Here is an 11,705-nt window from a genome sequence, read left to right as displayed (position 1 = left end):
GTTATCTCTATTCCTATATTGAACTTCATATTTTCATTTTTAATTGCCTCGTAACTCGTTACGTACATTTCCACAGTGAAAATATATAGTGAAGGCTTGGAAACTTTTATAACACGGAGCTGTATAAAGTCGGTCAATCATTAACAGTTCCATTAGTACTCTACAGGTGAAACTAAACAGATAATGATATATTTCTCTATGATGAATTAAAATAAAAACAGTACTTTGACTCACCATCTTCAACCAGTTTAAATAAGGTAACAAATTAGAAGCAATCGGTTTTGTTGTTTGCTTTGACCATTTTATTTTGTTCACGTATTTGTATAAGGTCATAAGCCACAAGGACAATGACTTTACAGTAGATACAAAAAGTGGTATGAGGATTGGATTTTCTATAAGATTGTCCTTCTCGAAAAAAAATACTTAGTGACGTATGATAGGAAAAATTTTTTATAATAAATTTTAGAAGTCATAACCTTTGCACACTGACGAAAAATGCGTGTCAGATTTAGATTATAGGATTTCGTGGACTACGACCTAATGCAACTAGATGAACGATGAATTGATTTATCAAAAAATATAAGGTAACATTTTTAAAAGGAAGTATATTGTTAAATGTTGTACTAGATTCGAACTAGGAAAGTAAGATAGTTTTTATGTCAAGATTATATCTTCATCGAGTGTAAAACCGATATTGTGATAAATCATATTATATTGACTTCACGTTTAAATTCTAAGAAAAAAATTGCTGAGAACTGCGAGCAAATTTAAGTGATATATAACGTCCTATAAATTATGTAAAAAATTCGACTCAATCGCGTTCTGACATAGTCAGTAACCAGTTCATCGAAAAAAAGTATTGAACAATGAAAGCTCTAACATTGTAAAATACACAATCAATATTTTCCATGTTTTTAAAGGTAGGGAACAAATATAAATATAAATTCGGTTAATTAGATAAACCTGACAACATGAATACTGGAGGCACAACTATCAGGTAAGATTTTACTAAAGACCCCCCGCCCCCCACTTGCTCTTTCAAAAGTCTTCAATCATTTCTGCATGACCCCGAATAAAACAAATCTCAATGGACTTGATCTAAATCTAAGATTAATTAATCTTAAGATGTGTAATTCTGTAGTTATTTAAAAAGTATTAATTCTAAAGGAGACCAATTTTAAGACATGTAGTTACATCGTACTTATTAGAAGTATGTCACAATGGGTTTTTCGCAAATTAGCCTCTACTGAGTATTCCACACCTGGAGTTACCCCAGGTGTAGAATTCCAAGCCTAAAACTTATAAATTCCCCTGATGTACCCCTTATTTTACCGCCCTCTCATCCCTCCATCGCCTACTTCATTCTTCAATCATCGCAAAACTCGGCACCTGAAAAAAATTTGTTCCGGTGGCCCTGGTACGTGTCGTTGGTGAAGATTCGATGCTTTGTTCCTTAATTGAATCAATTACGCATCCCTTTAAGCGAAACCACAATGCGGCGAAATTGTTCGAGAAGCCCTCTTAGTTGCGGAACGAATTAACAATTCCTCGTTTTACAAAAGCAAAAAGGGTGTGATAAAATGAAACGATTTTAAGTTTAAAAAGTTGGTCCATAAGGCGAAGTATTTAGAGGTATTTGCTTTCTATCAGGTCCTTTTAATATATTTGTTGGTAAATTCCAGACCTTAACTGTTTCATAATAACATAAATAAAGCAATTTGAAATATTTTGTTGATTCAGAATCAAAATAGAAATATGTTAATCATATAATGAGTAGATTACGCTAATAAGCCTTCTCAAGTGCCACGAAAGGACCTCTCATGTCAAAGTACTTCTCATGCTCAAGTAACCAGTATAAATTACTAGATCCTTTAAGGTTTTTCCAGAAATTAAATTTCTTATGTTGAATCTCCTTTTTAGATCGAAAAAAATGTACTCGTCCTTTCTCAAAATTATCAATAAAGAACTAGTAAATTCTTTTTTAGTTGAAAAACTTTTGTGAATTAGTTTTATTTTCGTATCATGCGTTGTTTTCAAAAAATTTAATTTTTTAATTTTTTTTGTTATTTTTCACGATTAATACAAAAACTACGCCTCCTCCTGAGTCGAAATATAGGCCCTACTTTGACGCTCGAAGTGGAAATATTATTCCTACTTTGCGGCTGCTTATTCCACCAGCTCCTACGTAGCCACTCCTAAAGATATTTTCATTCTATTTTGATTCTGTATAAGCTTTGGCCTCTACTATTTTAACGCACAAAATATGTGGCGTTATTGTCTCGACGCCTGCGTCCACGTGATAGATACTTTGTTGTTTTCTCTAAAATTCCATCACTACAGTTTGTGAAAGCAACAGTTTGATTGGTTTTAAATAATGAATATTAAAGTAATAACATTGAAATGGCTTTAAGAAGAAAGAAGTTTACCTTAATCTCGTGGCTGCAAGCAAAAGCAAAAATGCAAACCAATGCTAGGATTTTAAAGATAGTTATAAAGAACCTAGATCCAAAATACTCCAAAAAGGTATCAAACACACGAGAAGAAACGTCAAAAGAAAAAGGTAACAAAGATACAAATCTTTTGCATTGAGTTTTTTCTGTACTACAAAAATAACTCAAAATTAGTTACCATAGATTCTGAAGAAATAGATTTTCCTTTCACACAATATTCTTTGGAATTGAAAAATCACGAAATTGAATCATTTCAGATTGAAAATACATAAAATAGGGCAATGTGAAAATCTTAAAAATTGAATATTTTAAGATAAGATCGTTGAAAATTATTTATACTTAAAAGCGTTCAAAATTAAATAATTCAAAAAATTAAATAATTTAAAAAAGCGTTAAAAATTAAACTAAATAATAATAAAAAACTTTTTTATAATCATAGTCTTTAAAATTTCAATTATTTGCATTAAATTCAAATCACATAAAAACTAATCATTTTTAAATTGCTAATTAAACTTTCCCAAATTCAACCAATTTTCTTCAAATTTTGAAAACATGAAACAAAGTATAATTTACTTCAAAAAACAAAATATTTTGCTCTCGAGAAATTCTGCGATTTCAAGTGTAGGCTCCTGCTGATCACAAATGGATTCTGTCAGCAATGATTGTAATTCGTACGTTATTCTCCAAAAAACCAACGTTGATTACAGTTTAATTGTAACCACTATTAATAAGATCGCCGATGGTTATAAATATATATCAAATTGGTATATATTTGGTGTATATATATAGGTATGATTTGGATGTAACATATACTTAAAAGAAAAAATTGTTCAAAATGTCATTTTTTTAAACCAATTTATTTCTACATATATTCCGAGGGGTCGATCACTCCAAGATTCCTGATAAATTCACTAAATATTCCCATACACGTATTCTTTAAGTATTCTTGGTATTCTTGATATTCTTTTTAGCCTTAAATATTTTCGATGGTCCAAAATATCTTGAAATATTCACAAATATTTTGACATATTCCTGAACTTCCCTTTGCTCTCTACAAGTTTTTAAAGATTCCAAATTATTTGAAATGACTTTAAAAAATGTCAAGAACTTTCAAAAGAGTTTATGTATTATTGTGTAATTACAAAATAAGTTCAAGTGTTTAAAAGGATTTTAATGAATTTCAAAATAAGTTAATGGAATTTAAACATTCTTTTAAATTAAAAAAGATTAAAGTTTATAAAAAAGTTTCAAAAGAAGTTAGGATGAAAAAGGCAAAAAGGTTTTTTGAAAAATATGTGATATCTCTAGGGAGATATCAGCTGCCTTTATTTCGTATAGTTACAGAGTCAAGTCAAAATTAGAACTAAACTAGCGGCCCTAATGCACTTCAATATATAGGCTGCTCATCTTCAAAGGAAAAAGCTGTGGCTATATAACATATTACAGCCCCCTTTTTGGATTGCTTTTAGTCTCTAAAAACCTCAAATTTCAAAAATCTAGTCGTGATTATTTTCGGTACAGAAACATTAGTATTAATCATTGGAACTGCCTCTTGTCGGTGTACAGTATTGGCTTTGATTCTGAAACTACAATTTGTATGACAGTTGCCTATTAGACGTTTTACAAGATCAATTATAGCGTTGAATGGTCCTATTTTATACATAGTTAGAAAGGTAATTATACCTAAAGATGTGTATCCTAAATATCGGAACCATTCTGAAGCATTTTCTTTCCATGTTTGGACTTGGTGATGGCTTTAAATTGTGTCTAAAATGCTTTCGGCGTTTTTTAATTTAAGGTTTGTGTTCCATAGGTGTAAATGTAGTGATCAATTAATTATTCCATTATATCTTTAGTGGTTTCATTTTTTAAGGGTAGGAGTACTGTATATCTGGTTGATTGGTCTTGTATACCCAGTATATACTTGTTACCTTTAATTGTTTCTGGGAGAGGTCCATATATATCCATGGATATTCTATCGTTTGGTTTTAAAGGGATATCAGGAATTATACCCTCCATCTGATATTTGATTTTTGTCATTTTATTAAGTTGACAAATTGGGCAATGTTTTATATATTTTTTGATATCGTTTCCATATTAGTCCAATGTTCTAATTTTTGTGCCTTTTCTAAAGTGTTTTGTTCTCCCATGTGACTTGCGTGTGCTTCTTTTACAATTGCTTCCTTTTCTTCCTTTATCAATTCTCTTGTGTTGACGAAGCACAGTGAGGATAACTTTTCTGGGTCGTATGTTGATAGGAATTCTAACATTTCTTGGAGTGACCCTTTTTCCAAAGGGGAATTTAAAGGGTCTCCTACACGAATGCGAATAATGGTTAGGTTTTTACACAATATTTCTTCAATGAGTTGGCCTAATTTTTTTAACCATTGTTCTTTATTAAATTTTGGCAAGTCTTCCTTTTTTAATGTTGTCCATAATTTTCCTCTTGCATTTGGTTTTATCTTGATTTTTCCTGGAATGGGATTTAATCGCGATTGCATAAATTCAGTGTACAAATTTTCTGATTCGGATTGTCTTTTTGGTTCCCTCTCTTCTCCTACATCTGTTTCCGGTGAGGGTTCTCTTATTCTCCTGTGCGGTAATCTTATTTTCTCTTCTTGTAGTATCCTATCTTCTCTAATAACTGGTGTGTTGAATATTTCTATTTCCGGTAACAGGTCTTCTAGATTTTTTTCTTCTACTTTTTCGTTTGATATTCCTAGGCTTTCCATTGCTTGTCGTTAAGAGTCTTTGGTTATGGCAAATATTTGTCCTACGTTTTTGTGGGGAATAGTCGCGATAGACAATCAGCTACCTAATTTTCCTTTACTTTCACGTATTCGATTTCGTACACGTATTTTTCAAGTCTTAGTCTCCATCTTCATAAGCGGGAAATAGGAGCTCTTACGTTATGTAGCCAAATCAATGCTTTGTGGTCTGTTTGGATGGTGAATTTCTTTCATAATAGGTATTGCCTTAAACGCTTAACGGCCCATACTATGGCTAATAACTCTTTCTCGCTGGTTGTATAGTTCTCTTCTGCTTTATTTAGAGTTCTCGATATGAACAGGCACGGGTGTCCTTCCTGAGAAAGGACTGTCCCTAGTCCGTAATTGGAGGTATCGGTTGTTAAAATAAATTTCTTTTTAAAATCTGGGAATCTTAATACTGGCGCAGATGTTAAGGCATTTTTTAGAGTTTTAAAGGCTTTTTCGCAGTTTGATGTCCAATTAAATGGTGTTTCTTTTTGTTTCAATGCTGTTAAAGGTTTGGCGATCGTAGAAAAATTTGAAATAAATTTTCTATAATAGCTAGTTAATCCAAGAAAAGATTGTATACCTTTAATTGTTTGTAATTATTTAAAATAGATGATTTTCTTAATTTTTTCATTGTTTGGTTTTACCCCGTCATTTGTTATAATATGACCCAAATATTCCAATTCTGGTTTTAAACATTCACATTTTGTAGGCTCTAATTTTAGTCCTAAATCAGTGATACGATGTAGAACCAGTTCAAGGTTATTATTGTGCTCTTGAATTGTGTTTTCAAATATAACTATATCGTCGATATAAGCGAAGCAATTTCTTCTAATGAGACCGTGGAATGTTCTGTCCATCATTCTCTGGAATGTGGTCAGAGCATTTTAAAGCCAAAAGGCATTCGATTATATTCGAAGTGTCCTAGTTGTGTTAAAAAGGCAGTGTACCATTTGCATTCCTCTTTCATTGGTATTTGGTGGAAACTAGCACTTAGATCAAGTGCTGAAAAGAATTTTGCTTTTCCAAGCTGGTCCAGGATGTCGGCAGTCATTGGTAAAGAATAAGCGTCCTGATCTGTCTCTTTATTAATTTGTCTGTAGTCTATGACCATTCTCAATTTTCCCCCTTTTTGTGAAGAATCTATAATGGAGAGTTGAATGGTGATTGTGAGAGTCCTATTATTTTTTTATCTAATAGTGTTTAAGTCTCCTCTAGAGAGAATTCTTTATGTTTTTCAGGTAATTTATGTGATCTAAGGTTTATTACTTTATCTGAGTTCAAGATAATCTCATGCTCGGTTAACGTTGTTCATTGCAGTGGGTCTTCGGGTAGTACAAACGCCTGTTTGTATTTTAGTAAGATTTTCTTTATTGTCTCTTGGTTTTCCTTTTCAATGTGATTGATATTAGAGACTTTTAATAGTGTTTGCAATGGGTCTTGTGTATTGCGAGATTTTTCCTTTTCCGATTCAAGTGGAATAGTATTGATTGTTTTTATCTTTTCGTATTTAATTTCCTCGGGTACTTTAGTTGGCTGTCTTGAGTAATTAAAAATGGTACCTGTATCTCGTTATTTTCAATCGTTTATAATCCGTCAGGGATATTATCTTGGTTTTCTATCCAGATATCTATATGGTCTTCGTCACTCTTAATTCTGTATATTTTGGTTTCCATAGATGCTACGAATTCTGTCATCGTGTAAAGATAACTTTTTATTTTAAATTATCAAGTCTGTTGGCGTAAGAGCGTACTTGGGGAATTTTTTGAGGAAGGTTAATCCAAGCATTCCGTCTTCGGGCAATGGAAAGTTTTGATCTACTATGTGGAATAAATGCTTTTTACGAAATAGTTCAAATATACCGCTTCATGGGATTTCTGGTGATCCTTTCCCATTTAAAATTTCTTTGATTATTTAATTTTATTTACGTCTTGTGGTAACGAATTTTCCTTTATTATATTTATAGCTGCTCCGGAGTCAACTAGTAAGCTATATTCTCCTCTACATCATCTTTCCTTGATACATTGTCTTCCGGAAACTGCATTAATTCTGCTTGTTCCAGATAGTCCTCGAGTTCCAGAATTTCTTCTTCCATCATCTCCTGGTTCTCTAAACATTCTTCTTCCTGGATGTTTCTTACTTCTGGCGATCTTGTCGGGAACTGATCTTGTTGAAAATTTTGCTTGCTAAAGCATTGGGAGGTTTTTGAATAAACCAGTTTGGGCCTCCATTAACGTTGTTGGTTTCATTGTCCGTACCTCAATTCCAATTTCTCGTTTTAGATTTAGCATCTAGCGATTGATTGCCTCTTTTTTCTTTGATTTCTAATCTGAGTTGTCTTTCAGTCCCTTCCGAGGATGCTTGCACCGCGTAATTTAATTCGTTTAGTATTTGCTTAAAGCGTGAAGAGAAGTTCTGTATAGTTTCGTTTGGATCCTGCTTACACGATTCCATTTTACTTCAATGTATAGAATTGAACGCGTTTGCTTTAAATTTTGTCCTAGGGCTTTACATAAATCGTTAAAAGTATTTATAGGGGTGTCGCGTATGGCTTTGTCAGCATTACTGGTGATTTTTTCAGCTAAAATAAAATCTAGTAATAGTTGTGGTTGGGAACATTGACTTTTTGTCCTTAATACTATTTTAATAAAATCTTCCACGCCCATATAGTCTTGCCATTTATAGGTTTAATGGCTCTAATGATGTCCTTAGCTGGTATCCCTTCGTGCCAGTGTGGTGCTTGAGGTTCTATTTGTTGCTGACTTCTCAAAATAGATTCATTTCTGATTTTTAATCTCGTTTTGGCATGGTCGTCATCCGAATATTTATCTTCAGTAACTATTCCTCCATTTTCGCTTTCGGTGTCTGTTTGAATATTTCCTTTTATTCCAATTCTTGTTAATATTTCCTGCCCTTCTTTTATTCTCTCATCTTTCTCTCTTGCTAATATGGAGATATTTTCTGCTGTCGCTGATTGATTTATAACCAGAGTGCTTATGCTTTTTCTAATTTCGTCAACTGCATTGAGTAAGACTGCTGGAATTCCTTCTCTTGAGGGAGGCTGAATGCGAGTGGGGACGGGGGAGACTATTGCAGTAATGTACTGTGGTTCGGACAAGTCACTGTCAGAATAGTCTGTCGCGTAAGTTAATGGTATCCGATAAGCCAGATTGGAAGTTTCTTTAATACCCTACTCTATCAGTGTGAGTGTACTTAGTTTCTAATTTGTCAGGTGTACTTATTGCGTGACACTTTTGTGTAGTTTGGACCTTGTCCTATAATACAATAAAATGCATCGTATCATTCTACTACAATACTGACAATTTTAAAGTAATGTATTTGTATTTTTGACGTAGGGCAGTTCTCTGGAGCACCAGGAGTATACCCTACGTGAAATTGTAAAACAAAGACGATTTTAACTTTTATTAAATTCCCAGCGTATCCTCTACTATAGTATTATTTCTATAAAGTGTAATGAATATTTTTTTCCGTGTGCAAAATAACTTGAAGCATTACGCGAATATCACTATGTCTTCTTCTTGCTCTACTTTTGTTAACTTTTCGTCAAATTATTCTATTCGGTACAGGAAGGTGGAGTGTGAAGCGTTAAATTAGAAACAAAGACTAAGCCCATAAGAGCGCTAAAGTTAGGACAAAAATCGTAAGGGAATATCCTCTACTTTACAACCTTAGCCCCTACAAATATTACCGTGAAGAGTGTAGCTTCTTTTTGGGTAAATATTTTTTTGCTCTTTTCGCAGCTTATGGGGTTAGTACAAACATTTAATTTAATTTAATTTAATATTTTTAATGTTGTGTTTTACGAATAAAGCAAAAACTACGCATCTTATAAAAAATTTATTGATAAGAAATTTGTAGATCTTTTCGGGTACAATTTTTTTTTCATGCTTTTCTCATTTTGGATAATTAGACGGCAATATGGAATTTTTTATTTTTCACTATTTTTCGTTCATTAAAAATTTGAATTTTCTATTTTTCGGGGAGGTTCAAAGTTGACACAAATCTGATACCTTGTCTTATCCTGAAGTTAAAACATTGAAGCCAGCGATAAGTAACGAATTATTGAAAAATATCATAAATTAAAAGTCTATATGTTAATTTATGATAAATGTAACATATATGATGAGTAACATAATAAAGACACGTGCTTATTTTAAGTGAAAAATATCAAGCATTTTCTGTATTATATTTATTTCCTATTTTGTTCTTAATTTTCTTTTTGTTAATTTTTTTTAATGGTTATATTTTTTGTTGGTTCATGCATATTCAACTTTTTACAAAATGTGTGATTTTACTTCATCAGAAGACGGAACAGAATTTAAAAACTTTTACAAATACTTAATGTCACTCTTACTTGTTCTAATGGGTGGCGTGAAAATACAAATGCTCCAACTCATTTTAGTAAACAAAAAAATGATTGAATAATAAAAAAGCATTAACAGATAATGTATTGAAATAATAAAATTTAACAAATTATTTTCGAATTAGTATACATAGACATTATGCTTTATTCTTTTTCATACATGAAAGTGGATTTTATGTAAAGAATTCACATACTTTTAAAACTATCTTTATAAACTATCTTTAAAAACTGACAGTCTGGTCAGTAATATTTTACATTTAAGTTTGAAAATATCAATTATCTATATTATCCAATTTTATTTAAATTTTCTATTTACTATCAAATTATACTAATTTCTTTGAATCTCTTTTAATTAAAACATATAATTAGTAAAGAAAAATCTAAACACATATGACCAACATGGGATGGCGTTCTGTCATCAGTAGTAGCAGACGTTGCCGTCGGACAGCAACTCTCTTGAGTTTACAAATATACTGTTGAATTATATCGAAATGTAAATTATAACCATTTTGGATCCATCAGAGTATTAATTTCTGTGTGCAGAACCATAATATTATAGTAAGAAATATTAATAAATAGATAAAAAAAATTTCAGTGTTAATGATTCGTTAATTTCACCATATTTTTAACGTTAAAAAAACTAAAATGTAAGCCTCACATTCTAACTATTCATATTCGCTTGAATGTCATAATATCTGATAAATTTTTTGTGCTGTTGTAAATTAAATTCAACAAAAATTGGTTTTGATAATTTGTAAGAAGTACGCTTCATTATTCACTCTAATCTTTAAACATTAAGTGTAGGCTTGATTCAGGAACGCAAAATAGTTTGAAATGTTTTAAGTTCTTTGAACTGGATCTTACCATTTTAACATGCAATACCCTTAAATTTTCCAGATATTTTTTAAAGATAGTCCTCTTAAAAAAAAAGACTAAGACTCAAGTTCTTAGCGATCGATCGAGGCATTCTCCTCTTTTACAGGCTTAACCTGTGCCTCTTTGTTACCACATGCCCACCATCTTGGGTCGATGTTGCAATAATAATGGCTTCCCGTTGCGTAACTCTTGTTCTCAACGTCAAGAAAAACGATTGACTTCCCTTGCAAGAAATCGATAAGCAGTCTTAGGACCATATCTAGAAAATTATCGTTTAAGAACCCAGTTAAGATTAACACTAACTTAGGACGTTTTTTTTCAAATATTTGCCCATAATTATTTGGAAAAAAAAGAGTCGGCAGATTCCCATTGGTTTGGTAGACTGGTTCCAACATTTTGACGGTTCAGCGTGTAGGTGGATGTTCTTCTATTGTCACGAATCATTTCCAAGCTCTTTCGGAATGAAGACAATTCCAAGCCAGCTCTGATAAACTGAAGAATTCATGGACCGGACGCTGATTTCTCCGGAGGCTTCATGGGGCGTGGCACTCACGAGATACCGGTTACCCATTGGTCCATAACCACTTGATCTAACCCGTTTCTATCGACATCAAATCAGTTCGTCTGCACCACCATAATTCACGCAAAAGCGTAATTATCTCTTGCGTGATTACGATTGGCTAAAGGGTTGGAGAAGCCAGGTTCGTTGCACCCTCTACCTCCTCACACCTAATCTACTAAGTATTTAATACCATAGTTATTAAAGTCTTTTGAATTGCGCCTCAAATGCTGAGTCAACCATTTGAAAGCATACAATAAAAAAAAAAATTCCTAAAATTTCAAATCGTTAGCCGGTATATTTTATGAGTTAAGGGGGGGGGGGGATAACGTCCATTTTCGTTCTTATATTTTTTCTCTGCTTCTATCATTAGAAAAAAAATGAAAAAATGCACATTACATCTTTCAATTATTCTGAAGGAGCATGAATTTTTCTAAAAAAAATTGGTGATACTTTCTTAGTTTTTTTTTTACCAAAGAATAGTCACGTGAAGCTCTATTATTTTTAATTCTTTAAGAGTATTCAATTTAAGGAATCTTAGTGTTAAAAATTTAAAAAATTAATTTTCATATTTCCCAACTCCTGATTTCATATTATATATATTTAGTTTCATATACATAGATTGAGAATGTACTCTTCGTCAGTTTCCTTATTTATCACAGTTCCATTAAAAATTACTG

The 11,705-nt window shown here is 32.1% G+C and overlaps 1 protein-coding gene across 1 annotated transcript in view; it reads left to right on the top strand.

Moving 5' to 3' along the window:
* The first annotated feature begins 210 nt into the window (after positions 1-210).
* The window catches only part of LOC117174433, a 184,364-nt gene continuing 172,869 nt past the window's right edge, over positions 211-11,705 (top strand). Inside the window, exon 1 of the mRNA XM_033363555.1 lies at positions 211-257. The gene's annotated coding sequence lies outside the window, so the exon portion shown is untranslated. The remainder of the gene's footprint in view (positions 258-11,705) is intronic.

Source organism: Belonocnema kinseyi, chromosome 6 (genome assembly GCF_010883055.1).
Source record: "Belonocnema kinseyi isolate 2016_QV_RU_SX_M_011 chromosome 6, B_treatae_v1, whole genome shotgun sequence".
Lineage (NCBI taxonomy): Eukaryota > Metazoa > Arthropoda > Insecta > Hymenoptera > Cynipidae > Belonocnema > Belonocnema kinseyi.
The sequence above is the reverse complement of the archived record's forward strand: the minus strand, read 5'-3'. Positions and strand labels throughout refer to the sequence as shown.